Here is a 19,065-nt window from a genome sequence, read left to right on the forward strand (position 1 = left end):
GATGTCTAGCATGACTCAAAGAGCTACAGATGCAGACCTTTCTTTTTCCTTGATATTCATGGTTGATATATTAAATTCCTCTAGTAGATGATTTTCAAGCATTCTAGTCTTTGTGATTTATTACAAATTCTTACTATCACTCAGTTGTGATACAACTTAAGTCCCTCATTTATTTTATTAATTAATGTTGTAATCAGTTGTTGATTGCTGACTCTATATCTGTGCATTCTAGTGCTGTGAAGGTTAAGTCAGAAAAAAGTTGAGGGTATGGGCTGTATTCTGGGAGAGATAATAAACAGAAAGAAAAATTTCAATATATTTATTGTGTTCATAAAATAACTTTAAAAAGATATTAAATAAGTACATTTATGGTTAATTTTTATAGAAAATTTTTGTATGCATTAGACAACAAAATATTTGGGAATATAGGCATGTGCATGAAAGTGTGATTTAGGCCATATTTGTATGTTGTTTTGAAGAGGAAGAATTATCATAATAGGCTGCTTGCTTACATTGTAGGCTGTCCTCCAAAGAGTCAGTTGCCAACAAGGGCCAAAAGAAGCTAATGGGTATAAAGAGCTGGTGCCCTTTCAGGAAGGCCCAGAGATAGAAAGCCACCATGTGCATGAAATGTGGAGAATTCCATCCTTGTCTGGGCCCACAGTATTGTCCAGGGGAACCGATCCAAGAAGCTCTCAGCAGGTGAGGGTAGGGACTCTTAGGTCGAGATGGTTCTCTGTAAGTCAAGTGTCAGAACTGTGGGTCAAGGAGGTCTTTCTGGGTAAAAGAAGTATCATGGTTAGGGTGCCCTGTCTATAAGACATGCTGGGAATGTGGAAGAAAGATGGGATGGTTAAGAACTGGCTGGGACCTGAACTAGGGGAAATTAACTGGGACAAAAGGATTGACCTTCCCTTTAGAAAGGGGCTGAAAGTCCAAATTGCCAGGTCTAAGAAGGCATAGCAAACTCTAATTCACTATTTCCCTAAGTGGCAAAAAGTCCTAGGGATGTATCATTTAGGGTACTTGTTAAAAACACATTGTCAAACCCTCCTCGGGTGTCCTGAACCATCACCTCTAGCATGAGGGCTTGGGATTCTGTATTTTCCATGAGTGCACCTGATGACTTTTTGTGACAGCAAGTTTGGAAAACGTCACTTTAGTCTCATCAAGTCCGGCATCAGAATTCAGGTTTCCTTGCTCAAGACGCAGGACAAGGCTGGGAGGCAGGGCTTTTTGGATTCGTAGGTATATTGCAAATCACGTGTATGTCAGAAAGGATGCAGTCTTGAGAAATAGGATTGCCAGAATTAAGCATTATGGATGTTAGAATTAGGGCTCTGGTGAACTGATCTGTCTACATATGGCAGGGCTCTAGTGCTCATGGGAAACTAGAGGAGATCCTGAGAGACAAGATAGCAGTGAAGCATCCTAGCCACAGGCGAGGGTGGTGGTAAAAGACCTCCAGCCCTCTTGATGCAAATGAAAGATTTAGGCTTGCGTGGTATTCCTTTCTGATGGCCTGTGGAGGCCATGGGGTAAAACCACACACTCATGGGTAAGCAGCAGGTGATGGCTCTCTTGAAAAGGATCTTGTTCCTGGATGACAGCCACTGGGGCAAATGGATGGTCCTTGACCACTTTATTTCAAGTGTTCATCCTTTGGGTCCAGATGTAAAAGATTCTGGGTGTCCCTGAAACTTCACCTTCTTCCATTCATCGGAGTCATGTAATTGATGTCCCCAAAGAGAAGGAGGGATATGTGAGGATTTGGATAGTGCTATGAAACTGACTCGTTGGAAAAGACCCTGATGCTGGGAAAGATTGAAGACAAAAGGAGAAGGGGAAAGTGGAGGATGAGATGGTTAGATAGCATCACCAACTCAAGGGATATGAATTTGAGCAAACTCCGGGAGATAGAGGGACAGAGGAGCCTGGTGTGCTGCAATTCAAGTGAGTCACCAAGAGTCGGATATGACTTAGCGACCGAACAACAACAAATGAAGCTGAGGAGACCCTTCCCACAAGAGAACCTTAGTCCCCTGCAACCTTTGAGGATACTCTGGAGATGGACATTACTCTCAGGTGAGTCTAGAGCATGCAGGTAGAGGTGGGCATGAGATGTTAAGGAAATTATTAGTAGGTTCTTTTGGGCTAAGAGTAGGACTTGTTATACTGGGAAGTAATGAATTTTGACTTTGATTGCTTCTGGAAACTGAATGTTTGTGTCCCGCACCTCCGAGTTCATATGTTGAAAGCTAATCCCCAATGTAATGATACTTAGAGGGCTTTGATGGGTGATTAGGTGGCGCGATCAATGATGAGACCCAGGGGCTTCCCTGGCGCTGGCTCAGTGGTAAGGAGTCTGCCGGCTAGTGCAGGAGACATGGGTTCCATCCCTGATCTGGGAAGATCCTACAAGCCACGGAGCAGCTGACCCTGTGCGCCACAACTCCTGAGCCCACGTTCTAGAGCCCACACTTCGAAACTGCTGAAACCCACACGCCTGGGGCCTGAGCTCCGCAACGAGAGAAGCCACCCCAGTGAGGGGCTCACACTCTGCAGCCAGAGAGTAGCCCCCTCCTCACAACTCGAGAAAAGACCCAGTACAGCCAAAAATTAGCTAATTAATTACAGTTTTAAAAAAAGGATCGCATTAGTGACCTTACAGGAGGATAAAGAGACCAGAGTTCTCTCATCCCACTGAGAACACAGCAAAAGATGGCCTCTGTGTACCAGAAAGTGGACCCTCACCAGACTGAATCTGCTGGCCTCCTGTTTGATCTTGGACTTTCCAGCCTTTGGAACTGTGAGAATTAAATTTCTGTTGTTTAGAAGTCACCCTGTCTATGATATCTGTTATAGCAACCCAAGTGAATTTGAAATAACCTCAGAATGAATAATAGACATGATAGCTCCTTTAAAAAATTCAAATAGTAGCTTGGAGTATCCTTGACCTTAAATTCTGATTCATTTGCTTTCCTCTCTCAACAGGCATCACCCTCTATTCTTTTCAGGGCCAAAGGAAAACATAGATTTCCTGGTTCACTGTTCCTTACATCGATACTACAGGTTATAATTATTATATTTTGTATCCTAAGCTTCTCTCTTAGAATCAGTAAATACTTATTTGAGTAAAATTTGTTAAATGAATTAGAAGACTAGGCTCTCTTCATCTATCAGAAGCCTCTCTGCTGGTCACAGTCCTATCTGTGCTTATAACCATCCCAAAATCTTCTCTTCCATGAGACCTCACTGAGCTCCTCTGTCCTTATGTGACTTCTTGATCCTTTGAAAGCCCATAGTACCTCAGTTTGTAAGTCTTTATGACACTCATTCACATGTTCACATGTTTACATTCTTCATTTTACTCTTCAAGCTTTATGTAGGATTTATTTATAACTCTTCTTATTCCATGAAGGAAACCTATGAAAGGAAATATAAATGAGAAAATTGTAAGAAAGGAAAATAAAATAGGAATATAAGATAAAGCCAGCTGTTACAAACATTTATTGGATATTTGCCATGTCCTCCGTGCTAGACAGTCCCTGCTCTCTTTGAATGCAGAATTGAGTCAGGACAAAGCTGTGGCTAATGGACCAGTTCAACTCTAGGAAGCTCTTAGAGAGTAGCTTCAACCCATCACCAGAGGTTAGTTGTTAATAATTTAGCCCCTTAACTACCTGATTTCTCCCTGAAGCACCCACTTCTTACTATTATTCATCCCAGAAATTGTATCCTCAATTGTGTTAACATTTTTCATTAAAGGACTTATTTTCTAATTCCATGATATCCTGGTAGCTCTTTCCTAAATTTTCTTCAGGCCTCCCTGGGGGCTCAGTTGGTAAAGACTCCTGCAGTGCAGGAGACCTAGGTTCAACCCCTGGGTTGGGAAGGTCCCCTGGAGAAGGAAGTGGAAACCCACTCCAATATTCTTGCCTAGGAAATTCCATGGACAGTGGAGCATGGTGGGCTTTAGTCCATGGGATCTCAAGAATTGGACATGATTTAGCAACCACACCACCATCTCCAAACTTCTCCAAGGTCTATGGGCTTGCATACCAGACTGTAAGACCATTCCTATAAGTATGCTGGGGAGACAGGGTACCCCTCAATTTTTTCTGGGGAATTTCTGTCCCAGCTTGTAATTACTTTACATATATTATGTAGTAAAATGATTCTCTGGCAGTTTATCATCAAATTATAGCTGCCTTTGTAAAATAAACCTCATTTATATGTTGTTTCCTCTACATTGGCTAAATGGCAGCAAATGAAATAAGGAAATGATTATCATTTCCCAGATGTTGTGAGATGCACCAACATAGTCATTTTTGGCTCCAGAGCAAACTATGAATGGAAAGTAATGACTGTACAAACATTTGGAAGTATAGATTATTACCATGGCAATGTAAAAAACTACAGATTTCCCCCAAATCACTACCTAATTTGTATATTTTGACCAAAATAATTCTGGAGAGAAAGTCCCTACTAGGTCATTTTTAAAAGCAAAGCATTTGTATTAGGGATGCTTGAAAAAATTTTGAGGATATTGACTCTAATTTTCTGTTTATATCTCTGTGTATGAGGCAAGAATAAGGAAAACTATGATTGCAGTATAATTTTCATTCTAACTGATCTTTAAAATAGTATTTTTATTATAATAACTATCACCTCAGATAATAACTAGTAATTAGAATTTCTTAATGCTGAATTTTTATTTTTATTTTTCATTAATGCTTCTATTTTTAAAATTTGACCAAGTAGCTATTTTAAGATCATGTGTTTAAGCACTCCTCCATGAATTGGAGTTTTACTCTAAGGTAGTTTCAAGAAATGTTCATTTCTTTAATTTTATTTTCATTATATAATAAATTCAGTCACTTTAACATGGAAAAAGGATATTAGACCCTCCTCCCTTAAAGAGCAAGCTGTGTGCATTTATATCAGGAGCTTTCCCATCATCATCTCTGGGCTTTTTCTTGAGTCAGGTTTGGATTTGGTACAGCATGGGACAGAAGAGTGTAAAGACCAAGGCATGCGGGATCAACGCGGGTGGCAACAGGCAGGGGTCAGCCTGTGATTCAAGGGGCAGGCAGGGGTCATCCTTTGATCCAAGGGGCAGGCAGAGTCTAATCTGGGAGTGCTTGGAGCCAATAGGGGTGACATCAAAAGTCAAAGAGAAATGAGCCAGGAGCCCAGGAAGCTGCTAGAGGGAGTCAAGTAAATGTGCAAAAGGTAACTTTCTTGCTTAGGATAAATATGTAGTCTATCTCTGGCCATATTTCTCAAGGCATTCTGATCACAATTTAGCAAGAAATACATCTTGTATTGAAAGGCTGTTGCTGAACAATAGGACGCCGGGATTCTTGGCCTCCGGAGGAGACGAATTCAATCCAGGGCCAGAGATGAGGCTGGATCGCTCAGAGCTTTTGTGTAATAAAGTTTGATTAAAGTATAAAGGAGATAGAGAAAGCTTCTGACATAGGCATCAGAAGGGGGCAGAAAGAGTACCCCTCTGCTAGTCTTCAGCTGGATGGTATATAGTCTCTAGCAGTCTGTTAGTGAAAAGAAAGGAATGTCTTAAAACTCAGAATGGCACCAGGCCCCTCATACATAAATTGCATTTTGTGATAATCCTGGCACCAGATGATTCATCCCAGGCCATAAAACGATTGACTTGAATCTTGTAGAAGGGCAGATTACCATACAAATAGTTTCATTTACATAGATTAGGAAAACAATATCTGAGTATAACATACTGGTTTGTCAAGTAGGTTCTAAGCCATTTGGCAGAACCGAATTGAAGATAGAGTCTGGGGTAAATGCATAGCACATTAACATAGCTTAAGACAAACATTTCCATAAGAAAAATGTATTGATTAACACAAGGTTTGAGAATAGTTACCTTTAGGTGAAACCAGGTGTCATGGCAACACAGCATTTTAAGAGAAACTTCCTTTTAAATTTGTATAGAGAAGGAAAAAAAAAATATTGCCAGTTTGTTTCCTCCTGCTGCTTAAGAGAGATAAAAATGTCTGACACTTGCAGCCTGTTTTTTTCATTTGGAGACCCCTGGCCTTCCTGCCTATTACCCTCTAAGTATCATGGTCTAAAAACACTCAAGGGTTTTAGAAAGATCCTTGCCCTCACCATGGAAGAGGCACTCTCAAATATTCAGTTCTACAAGGTCCTATTCTGTTTCATTTAAAAGTTGCTGGTAGGAGACATACAAATCTGATTTCATGATCTGCTAATTGATAGAAATCTATCACCTAAAATGTACTGTCTCAGAGATTGGGGAGACTGTGATGAACAGGGTACCAAAACAAAGATTCGAGACATAGTGTCTGATTTTAAGGCGATTGAAAGCTCTTTGGAAAGTTAGGATGTAACACGTGAAACAACAAAACACATTTAGAATAGGATAAGTCCAAATATGCAAATTAATTAAAAGACGCTTACTCCTTAGAAGAAAAGTTATAATCAACCTAGACAGCATATTAAAAAGCAGAGACATTACTTTGCCAACAAAGGTCTGTTTAGTCAAGGCTATGGTTTTTCCAGTGGTCATGTATGGATGTGAGAGTTGGACTGTGAAGAAAGCTGAGCCCCAAAGAATTGATGCTTTTGAACTGTGGTGTTGGAGAAGACTCTTGAGAGTCCCTTGGACAGCAAGGAGATCCAACCAGTCCATCCTAAAGGAAATCAGTCCTGAATATTCATTGGAAGGACTGATGTTGAAGCTGAAACTCCAATACTTTGGCCACCTGATGCGAAGAGCTGACTCATTGAAAAGACCCTGATGCTGGGAAAGATTGAAGGCAGGAGGAGAAGGGGACAACAGAGGATGAGATGGCTGGATGGCATCACTGACTCAATGGACATGAGTTTGAGTAAACTCCAGGAGTTGGCGATGGACAGGGAGGCCTGGCGTGCTGCAGTCCATGGGGTTGCAAAGAGTTGGATACTACTGAGTGGCTGAAAACTGAACTGAACTGAACTGAAGCAAATTAATAGGCAAATCCCATGAATACAAGTTGGTTCTAAAGGTGTCAGTTTGAGATATGAATGGTTAAGATCAGCTATTAGAGGTTGCCTGGAAAAGGAAGTATAAAGCCTGCTTTTGAGTGACATGGACTGATGAAGACTGTCTGGGAGCTGGACTGGGGCTTCCCTAGTAGCTTAGACAGTAAAGCATCTGCCTGCAATGCGGGAGACCCAGCTTCACTCCCTCAGTTGGGAAGGTCCCCTGGAGTAGGAGTGGCAACCCACTCCAGTATTCTTGCCTGGAGAATTCCATGGACAGAGGAGCCTGGCAGGCTGCAGTCCATGGGGTGGTAAAGAGTCAGACACGACAGCGACTAGCACACACACTGGGAGCAGGGGGTAAATACCCCAGACAGAGTAACAGCAGGCTCATACAGAGGACCCTCCAGTGTGCTTCTTGGTCGGCGTGAGAGTTTGTGTACTATAGAAGGATGAAGAAAATAACTCAGGAGAGGGAGGCAGGTGGAAGCTTTCAATACCGTAGCCAGCCTCAGTGGCAGTGGGAGATAACTACCTTTGCTGATAGAAATGACATGATGTAATTGTGTTTAAGGATCATTCCAGTGACTTTGCTGAGAGGGGATCCATTGCCATCAGAGTTTGCTGGAGACGAGGAAGACTCTTGTAACCAAGAGAGTGTGAAAACCTTGATCTTGTCATAGAAGTCCAAACATAAGAAGGGGAGGGTCCAGGAGATGGGGATTCGTTTGGCTCTTGTAGATGAGTTTTGTGACCTGTCTTCTTGGTTTAAGACTCCAGTGCTGGATGTGACTCAAGAGGTGATTAAAGGGGCTTATCTCTTTGTTGGATCTGATCCAACGTGAGTTTTGTTATCTCTTTGTTGCTTTGGCAAGGCACTGTCTTTCCTCCAACCTGAACTGATGTTACCAGTATTCATTGCTACTGGGTTAAACCCCAAAGATAAAACTCATTTGAAAGTCTTTGTACCTGGTACGATGGGACAGTAACCTCCCTCCTGTCTCTGAAAAGTAGTGTCAGTGTTTAAGGAAATCTCCCGGCTCTTTTGGAAAATCATCCCTAGGCCCTCCAAGGTAATGAGGGTGACTCGATGTCAGAGCCTTGGCTCTTCTTTCTTGGGGTTCAGCTCTCCCTCGGGGATCTCCCGTTAGTGCTGGGATTGCCCTCCTCTAGTTTTCCTACCTAGGAAGACCGAGGCTGGGTTCCTTTAAAGATCTTGATGGGTTCAGCTGCAAGAACCAACTGACCTCAAGCAGTGCTGTCCCCCAGAACCCAGGAGGGCATCAGTGGCCGCTCAGCCCTCTCTTGGCTCTCATGCCCACGCCGCCCCTGCTGTTCACTGCTTTGGTTAAAGTTGCTTGTGTATTGACCTTTCTTCATTATAAGGTCCCTTATAGATAAGGTTAATTACTCATCTTATTTATCTTCATAGCCTCTTACTGTTGAATACACAGTACCTTGCACTGGTATTTGTAAATATACTAACAGCACAATGAGAGTACATGATATTGTTGTTATTCTAGGTATCTCTGTAAGGCTGAAACTAAAATTTCTTGTCTTTTCTTTAGGGAAATTATCCTAAAGTAATTATTAGAAATCAGTTCACCAAATTAGGTAGTATAAACTAGTTTAGTAGACACTTAAGTGGAAATCAGATCAAGGCAAAAATCCTTAGGAAGGTGCCAAGGAGCCTCAGAGAAAGAAACTGTATAGAAACAGAAGCGGAGAACCAAAGTCAAACTTCATCTACTTAATAGATGTACTTACCTCAAATTATTCTGCCTATACCATTGCACACTTGCTTAAATGACATCTCCTCCCTGCCCCTCTTAGATGGTGTATTTCCTCAGTAACTCCAAATAGAGCAGAGTGTTGCTTTTCAAGACTAGGCACTGTGGGCTGTCTCTCTTCCGCCCTCCCCACCCCGACCCCAAATCTACAATACTGGCATAAAGAAGATGCCCAATGATTGATTGTGAGTGGAAAGCACATAAAAACACGTAAAACTTCACTCAGTCTCTTTCTTGCTCATTTTATTTTTAGCCTAGCAAGCAATAGCTGCAATGAGTGTTTTTGTATGAATAAATGAATTTTCTCCGTGGTCTCTGAATTCCACCCTTCCCTTTTTCTTTCAGGGCTGGAACAACCAATATCTCTGACAACTTACACTCACTCACACTCCCTTGTATTCATCGTATCTGTCAGTATACAATAGAAACATTACCTTCTTCAGTTAAAGTCTGATAGGGAGCTATAGCCAACGGTTATATCTCTCAGTTGACTTACATATTGGTGATCAACTCTAAAGCTAAGCGGCTAGTTGAACCTGACTGCAGACGACATAAATATCAACTCCCTTGTGAAACTGTTAAGCTAAATAACGTTCATATGTCATTACAGAAGATGATGCATTTAAGAGCACCAAGTTTCTTTCGTATTCAGTCTTTTTCAGGGTCGATGTCAGATAATTGCTCAAATGAATGCTAAGTAAATACCTGTATGTTCCTGTGTAATGAAGACCAGTTCTTCCACCCTGAAAGAGTTCCACACCATTCCTCCACCAAGAGGAGCTCTTGATGCAACTGGTAGAAGTTTAGCGACTAAGAATATTTCTGAGTAATAGTGTTGTACAAACATTGGAGCTTATTTCTGAGTTGCAGTTCACCAATTCTGGGTCTTTATGCTTATTTATTTGTATGCTTATATTTATTTTTATATTTATTAATTTATTGTGTGAATTATATATATAATTTGTATATTTGTTTTTCTTTCATGAAATACTTTTCAATATATTGTACCATAAAAAGAAGGCAAATGTAAAATGAACATTAACTTTTTCATTAAATTCTTCTATACCACCATTTTAAGAAGCACTTAGTAGTCTACCTAATAAATGGATGATAAATGTGAATAACTTTAAAATAAAATTTGCAAAAACACAATATCTGCTCTTTTTTAACTACCCACAGTTTCTCCCAAGACTTCACTCTCAGCAGGGAGGAAGAAAACACTCGACAAAAAGAAACAGGTAAGATGAATGGTTTAAATTTCACGTTTTAAAAATTGAAATATAGTTGATTTACAGTGTTGTGTTAATTTCTGCTATATAGCAAGTGATTCAGTTATACATGTATATATACATTCTTTTTTAAATATTCTTTTCCATTAAGGCTTATCAGAGAATGTTGACTATAGCTCCCTTTGCTATATAGTAGGACTTTGTTATTTATCCATTCTCTATATAATAATTTACATCTACTAATCCCAAACTCCGGGTCCATCCCTCCACCCCGCCCCTTGGCAACCACACGTCTGTTCTCTATCTCTGTGAGTCCTATTTCTGTTTCATAAAAGTTCATTTGTGTCATAATTTAGATTCCACATATGAGTGATATCATATGGTATTTGTCTTTCTCTTTTGATTAATTTCAGTTAGTATGATCATTTCTAGTTCCATCTATGTCGCTGCAAATGGCATTATTTCATTCTCTCTTATGGCTGAGTAGTATTTCACTGTATACATGTACCACATTTTCTTTATCCTAAATGGTTCAAATTTGTTGTCTCGTTGAAGATCTGGGTCTTAGGTTCCTTTTTCCCTAAAATACAGGAGATTGGTCCCAGTATTCTCAGGGGACACAAAAATCCAGGGAGCTCAAGTCCCAGTGCTGTGCTTAGTCACTCAGCCGTGTTCAACTCTTTGTGACCCCATGAATTGTAGCCCACCAGGCTCCTCTGTCCTTGGGATTCTCCAGGCAAGAATAGTGGAGTGGGTTGCCATGCCCTCCTCCAGGGCACCTTCCCGACCCAGGAATTGAACTGGAGTCTCCTGCATTGCAGGCGGATTCCTTACCAGCTGAGCTACCAGGGAAGCTACTATAGCCTGCCAGGCTCCTCTGTCCATGGAATTCTCCAGGCGAGAATATTGGAGTGGGTAGCCATTCCCTTCTCCAGGGGATTTTCCCAACCCAGGAATTGAACCCAGGTCTCCTGCATTGCAGGTGGATTCTTTACTATCTGAGCCACCTGGGAAGCTATTCTATTTGCATATAACCTACACAGTTCTCCAGTATACTTCAAATCATCTCTAGATGATATATGATACCTAGTATGATGTAAATTCTATATAAATAATTGTAAACACAATATAAATTCTATGTAAATAATTGCCTTGTGTGGAAAATTCATGTTTTGCTTCAGAACTTTCTGAATATTTTCAATGTATGGTTGGTTGAACCTGCAGATTCAGAACCCATAGATATGAAGCACTGACTGCATCAAGGATCTTTGTTCCAGGGGGTGCAAAGTAAAGGCATAGGACGACCCCTCTTGCCGTGGCACTCACCGAGGGAACACCCCAAATTCCTGTGTTCATTTCTTTAAGTCTTAGATAGCACCTAGATGTCAAGCTGATAAATACTTTTTCGGGAAGTTTTTTGGATGAGCGACCCTCTCTTTCTCTGTGATATAGGATGGTCTAGCAATCTGGTGTTGTTGTTTTGTTGCTGAGTCATGTCCAACTCTTCTTCGACCCCATGGACTGTAGCCCACAAGTCTTCTTTGGCAATGACATTTCCCAGGCAAGAATACTAGAGTGAGTTGCCATTTCCTTCTCTAGGGGATCTTTCTGACTCAGGGATCAAACCTGTGATTCCTGCATTGCAGGTGAATTCTTTACCACTGAACCACCAGGGAAGCCCAATCTAGCAAGCTAAGCAAGGTAGATAGCAATCTTTTGTAGGATCTTCCTTGATTATGCTTAATCATGCTCTTGCTTATACTTACTTTCAACTATAAATGCACAGTCATTTGTAAAGTAGCAACACTGCTGAAATTGGGGCACAAGCATGAGTAAGACCCAAACTTGTAAAAAAGAGACTTTTTCATCTCTGTTTGCAAAGTGAGTCATTATTTGTAAATGCTTCTAAAGAATCTAAATTATTTGTAAATAACTTCTGTGCTTTTTTAAAATGTAATTAATTTTCATACACACATCTATGGCATAAATGGCCTGACCAGCTTCTTACAGAATCCCATACTTCTTCAGTCTTGAGACTCTGTTTCTGGGACTTTGGGTTGCTTCCAAATTTGCAAGTCCTTAGTAATGAATTACCCAAAAGAAATGTCTGGTAACTAAAGACAGGAGTTGAATTTGATATCTACATTGATAATCAGCAGCTTGATGCCATTCCTTGTGTCCCACACAAGCACATATTCTTTGAGAGGAGGATCTAACCATTGCCTCTTCCTCCATTGATGGATACCCTATCAACTCTTTTTAAGGTTAGTGGTTCCCTGTTCAAAGAGGGATTTCTGTCTTCTTAGCATTAACTACTTCCTTCTTCTTTCATTGATTCATCATATATTTTTTGAGCACCTACTTTATGGTGCATCTGCTCCCTGCTTATGATACCGCATGTCTTGGGCCCCAGGCATTACCCTGCCTTTGTCAAAGTCACAGTTTTGATAATTCTTCCAGCACTGTCCTAGATACACTAGAGGTTTTCCCCGGTATTTGGACACAGTGTAAAGTAAGGTAACTCAGTTTTAATTGAATGTTCTATGTCTTATTTGATGGAACTAATGAAAATGACAAGCATTTAAAAATCTGAATTACTTTAGTAAGGACAAAGTCATTTCATAAATTAATTAATATATCATTTATTAATTGTTATTAAATCCTTGTTAATTAAATAAAATGTTAGAGTTAAATGAAAAGATGGATGATTTCCTAAAGGAAATGAAATTGTGATTTAAAAATCTTTCTTAACTGGTTTAATTGACAAGTATGCCACTCTATCATTCAGAGCTACAGGCTGATGTAAGACTCTACACAAATAGAGCATATGGGGGGGCAGGAAACAGCATTATTTTCCAGAGAATAACCATATTCTATTTTACTTTACTCCAGTGGTTATTAACTTTGCCTTGGTTAAGAATCCAATAACATAAGTCAACTAATGTTTATTGGATATCTCATATATGCCAGGCATTTAGGGCATAACAATTGAGGATTGATTTGAACAAAAATAGATCCTTTAGGGGCCTTGGTGAAAGCTAAGGGTAGAAGTGAGAAATAGATTTAAGGGACTAGATCTGATAGACAGAGTGCCTGATGAACTATGGATGGAGGTTCATGATATTATACAGGAGACAGGGATCAAGACCATCCCCATGGAAAAGAAATGCAAAAAATCAAAATGGCTGCCTGAGGAGGCCTTACAAATAGCTGTGAAAAGAAGAGAAGCGAAAAGCAAAGGAGGAAAGGAAAGATATACACATTTGAATGCAGAGTTCCAAAGAATAGCAAGGAGAGATAAGAAAGCCTTTCTTCAGTGATCAATGCAAAGAAATAGAGGAAAACAATAAAATGGGAAAGGCTAGAGATCTCTTCAAGAAAATTAGAGATACCAAGGGAACATTTCACGCAAAGATGGGCTTAATAAAGGACAGAAATAGTATGGACATAGTAGAAGCAGAAGATATTAAGAAGAGGTGGCAAGAATACACAGAAGAACTGTACAAAAAAGATCATCACCATGACCCAAATAATCACGATGGTGTGATCACTCACACTTACCTAGAGCCAGACATCCTGGAATGTGAAGTCAAGTGGGCCTTCAAAAGCATCACTATGAACAAAGCTAGTGGAGGTGATGGAATTCCAGTTCAGCTATTTCAAATCCTCAAAGATGATGCTGTGAAAGTGCTGCACCCAATATGCCAGCAAATTTGGGAAACTCAGCAGTGGCCACAGAACTGGAAAAGGTCAGTTTTCATTCCAATCCCAAAGAATGCTCAAACTACCACACAATTGCACTCATCTCACATGCTAGTAAAGTAATGCTTAAAATTCTCCAAGCCAAGCTTCAGCAATACATGAACCGAGAACTTCCAGATGTTCAAGCTGGTTTTAGAAAAGGCAGACAAATCAGAGATCAAATCACCAACATCCACTAGATCATCAAAAAAGCAAGAGAATTCCAGAAAAACATCAATTTCTGCTTTATTGACTATGCCAAAGCCTTTGACCGTGTGGATCACAATAACTGTGGAAAATTCTTCAAGAGATGGGAATACCAGACCACCTGACCTGCCTCTTGAGAAATCTGTATGCAGGTCAGGAAGCAGCAGTTAGAACTGGACATGGAACAACAGACTGGTTCCAAATAGGGAAAGGAGTACGTCAAGGCTGTATATTGTCACCCTGCTTATTTAACTTATATGCAGAGTACATCATGAGAAACGCTGGCCTGGATGAAGAACAAGCTGGAATCAAGATTGCTGGGAGAAGTATCAATAACCTCAGATATGCAGATGATACCACCCTTATGGCAGAAAGTGAAGAAGAACTAAAGAGCCTCTTGATGAAAGTGAAAAAGGAGAGTGAAAAAGTTGGCTTAAAGCTCAACATTCAGAAAACTAAGATCATGGCATCCGGTCCCATCACTTCATGGCAAATAGATGGGGAAACAGTGAAAACAGTAGCTGACTTTATTTTTCTGGGCTCCAAAATCACTGCAGATGGTGATTGCAGCCATGAAATTAAAAGATACTTACTCCTTGGAAAGAAAGTTATGACGAACCTAGACAGCATATTAAAAAGCAGAGACATTACTTTGTCAACAAAGATCCATCTAGTCAAGTCTATGGTTTTTCCAATAGTCATGTATGGATGTGAGAGTTGGACTATAAAGAAAGCTGAGTGCTGAAGGATTGATGCTTTTGAACTGTGGTGTTGGAGAAGACTCTTGAGAGTCCCTTGGACTGCAAGGAGATCCAACCAGTCCATCCTAAAGGAAATCAGTCCTGGGTGTTCATTGGAAGGACTGATGTTGAAGCTGGAACTCCAATACTTTGGCCACCTGATGCAAAGAGCTGACTCACTTGAAAAGATCCTGATGCTGGGAGGGATTGGGGGCAGGAGGAGAAAGGGACGACAGAGGATGAGATGGTTGGATGGCATCACCGACTTGATGGACATGGGTTTGGGTGGACTTCGGGAGTTGGTGATGGACAGGGAGGCCTGGCATGCTGCAGTTCATGGGGTTGCAAAGCGTTGGACATGACTGAGCAACTGAACTGAAGGATTCCTTCCAACAGAACAAATAAAATATAAACATAATATTCATACCAGCTTTTACACACAAACTCTTAGGTGGTATATAGTCTTTTAAAGTTCATCTATGGAGACTCTTAGGTCTGTGGGCTTAGTTTATGGACCTCTTCCCTATTTGAAGTTATTTCAGCAAGGAATGATGTGTGTGTGTCTTAGGACCAGGCCCTTCACCTCCCTGCTGCTGCTGCTGCTAAGTCGCTTCATTTGTGTCCAACTCTGTGCGACCCCATAGACGGCAGCCCACCAGGCTCCGCCATCCCTGGGATTCTCCAGGCAAGAACACTGGAGTGGGTTCCCGTTTCCTTCTCCACCTCCCTAGGCTTCCATATTTTTACCTGTAAAATGAGGGCAGTAGATGGAAGCCTTCCATTTTTAAAACTCTATGAATTTATGAATGGGTGTTATGAAGTATGTCTGTTTATGTCATCTGTCTCTCTGTTGCTCATATTTGTGTGTTGAGATAGAAAAGAACATAACAGAGCATAGGAATCATAGAATCCTTGAAACTTTAGTGATCATCTCAATTTGTCCATGAGAAGAGGCAGTGGTAGATGGTAAATGGTCTCACAGTGAGTGAATGTCGGAGTCGGGAATCAACTCGTGTGTTTTCTGACTTCCGGTCACCTGATCACAGCACCATCATGTATATGAAGATTTATATCCCACTAATGCCTATAAGTGGGCTTCCCTTGTGGCTCAGCTGGTAAAGAATCTTCCTGCAATGTGGGAGACCTGGGTTCAACACCTGGGTTGGGAAGATCTCCTGGAGAAGGGAAAGACTACCCACTCCAGTATTCTGGCCTGGAGAATTCCATGGACTGTTACAGCCCATGGGATCGCAAAAGAGTCAGACACAACTGAGCAACTTTCACTCACTCACAATGCCTATAAGTAGTTACTTTAGCTTAGTAATCATCTTTTAAAATTGATGTCAAATCACAGTTGTTTGCTTGTTAAATTGAGATATTTATCTTTAATTAAAGGTATTAGTAATGAAAATGTTTTATAAACTGACTCCTTGGTATGAAACACACTTACAAAATTCCAGGATATTTGGGAAATCCAGAAAGCTTCATTAGTGGTAATCCTGTGGGATTTTATGGGTTGAACTGTGTTCCCCAAAGTTGATACATTGAAGTTCCACCCCCCAGAATCTTAGAATGATCTTATTCTTTACCAAGGTAATCAAGTTAAAATTAGATCATTAGATATGTCTGTTTTCCTAATAAAAAGAAATTTGGGGACAGATACTCACATAGGGAAGATGACATGTGTAAATAAAGGCAAGGATCAGGTGGGATTCTATAAACCAAGGAACACTAAAGGTTGTTCACAAACCTCCAGAAGCCAGGAGGGCCTTGGAACACATTCTCTCTCACAGCTCTCAGAAGAAACAACCTTGATTTTGGACTTCTAGCCTCCAGAACTGTTGTTTAAGCCACCTAATTTGTGGTTTTCCAATGTGGTTGTATAGTTTTATACTCCCACCAGCAATGTAAAAGAATTCCTATTGTTCCATATCATTACCAACAGTTGGTATTATTAATTTTTTAATTTTAATTACTCTGATGAGGAATGTGAAGTTTTAATTTGATTTTTCTTAAGACTAAAGATATGGAGCACCTTTTCAACATGCTTATTGATTATTTGGATATTTTCTTTTGTGAAGTGCCTGCCTAACTCTTTTGCTCATTTTCAAAGAAAATTTATTGTTGTTTGGGCTTTTTTAAAAAATCTTTTCTGTTAATCTGTGCTTTTTTACTTTAATCATCATGTCTTTTGGTGAATAGATGTTTTTAACCTTGATGAGATCCAGTTTATCTGTTTTTTTTTCTAAGGATTATTCTTTTGTGTCCTAAGAAATTGCTGTCTACCCCAGAGTCTATCCTGAACAGAAACAGAGAAAGGATTTTTTTTAACGATTAATAGTTCACGTTGATTTTTATATTTCACTTACTGTTTCTCATTTGTTTCATATTTCTTTCTTATTTAGGTTTTTATTTTCTACTTTCCTCATAGTATTGGTCACTAAGGCTTTCTAGTGCATTTATAGCATTAGCTTTTGTTTGGAGAAAAGATCTTGAAACTTAGAAAATATATGAAAACCCCCCACCAGACTACATGGGATTTAAAGTGAATATCATCTCTAAGATAATATGATTCACTGTGTGAGGGTAATCTAGGGAGAATTGCTTATGAGGGATAAATCTGTATTTTGTGGGATTTGAAGCTTGTTATGAGTTAGGAATCACTTTCTAAGAAAAATTATTTCACATGCCATTGTGCTTGGGGTTGCCGCATTTTGAGATGTGTCAGATATGTCAGCATGTCATCTGGTGTACTGAGAGGCACAGACGTGAGTCTGCTCATAGCAACCCTCACGGGTTGTGTGGTTGCCGTTGTTCAGTTGCTCATTCGTGTCCCACTCTTTGCGACCCCAAGGACGGCAGCATGGCAGGCTTCCCTGTTCTTCACCAACTCGTGGAATTTACTCAAACTCACGTCCTTTGAGTCGGTGATGCCATCCAACCATCTCATCCTCTGTCATTCCCTTCTCCTCCCGCCTTCAGTGTTTCCCAGCATCAGGGTCTTTTCCGATGAGTCAGTTCTTCGCATCAGGTGGCTAAAGTACTAAAGCTTCAGCTTCAGCTTCTGCATCAGTCCCTCCAATGAATAGTCAGGACTGATTTCCTTTAGGATTGACTTGTTTGATCTTGTGGTCCAAGGGACTCTCAACAGTCTTCTCCAACACTACAGTTCAAAAGCATCAATTCTTTGGTGCTCATCCTTCTTTTTTGGTGCAACTCTCACATCTACACATGACTACTGGAAAAACCACAGCCTTGACTAGACAGACCTTTGTTGGCAAAGTAATGTCTCTACTTTTTAATATGCTGTCTAGGTTTGTCATAGTTTTTCTTCTAAGGTGCAAACATCTTTTAATTTCACGGCTGTAGTCACCATCTGCAGTGATTTTGGAGCCCAAGAAAATAACACCATGGCTCATAGAATTGCCGTAAATTTGTACCATACATTCATAGGAATTACAAAAATGTTTGTTTTGTAGGATTTCAGATGGTTGTAAGATGAGATGGTTGAATGACATCACCAATTCAATGGACATGAACTTGAGAGAACTCTGGTTGATTGTGAGGGACAGGGAGAGGCCCTGGCATGCTGCAGTTCACAGGGTCACAGAGGATCAGACCCCACTTGGAGACTGAACAACAGTAGCAAGATACCAGTAAAGAAATACATATGGTGCATTTGTATTGTATGTATTGCAGATAGAGCATATTTATGAAAAAATAGAAATTCCATTTTGACTAGGAGACAAGGTCAAATCTTCAACTTACAATTTTACACAGCTGATAACTGGAAGAATTTGCTACAGAACTAGCTTCTGGCTCTGTTTCTCTCCACTTTCAGAATGCAATATTGTTAGTGCCCTTCATCTTCATACCATGATGCCAGATGAGTCATAGAGCAGGCACTTGAATTATTCCTGGAAGAAATCATATGCTGGGAGGCTAGCAGTACCTAGTTATACAGAAGAGAGACTGTTAACTGCATCAGTTCATACCTCTAAATCCAAGTTAACTGTGTCTCCAATTCAACTTCCACTTTGCTGGATCTTCAGAATACCTTTGGTCACTCCAGTAAGACTGAACAAGGTAAAAAAATATTAGGGGTGCAAAGAGAAAGCTACCTTAAACACTTATAATTTAAATATCTTACTTTTTCAAGATTTACGAAAATATTAAGTTCATGTGAATATGTTGTTTGAACCTCTCCTAGATACTGGAAGGAGAATGATTCTAAAGCTTAAGATTCATTATTTCATGGTAAATTTGCTTCTGTTTATTCCTTAAAATTAGAAATATGAAAGAAGCATGTTATATATGTTATATGCTAATTAC

The 19,065-nt window shown here is 40.2% G+C and overlaps 1 long non-coding RNA gene across 1 annotated transcript in view; it reads left to right on the forward strand.

Moving 5' to 3' along the window:
- LOC133058872 (uncharacterized) overlaps window positions 1-19,065 on the forward strand; it is a 100,117-nt gene that overhangs the window by 30,871 nt on the left and 50,181 nt on the right. Inside the window, exon 3 of the long non-coding RNA XR_009693412.1 lies at window positions 9,996-10,054. This is a non-coding gene — a long non-coding RNA (uncharacterized LOC133058872). The remainder of the gene's footprint in view (window positions 1-9,995; window positions 10,055-19,065) is intronic.

Source organism: Dama dama, chromosome 6 (assembly GCF_033118175.1).
Source record: "Dama dama isolate Ldn47 chromosome 6, ASM3311817v1, whole genome shotgun sequence".
NCBI lineage: Eukaryota > Metazoa > Chordata > Mammalia > Artiodactyla > Cervidae > Dama > Dama dama.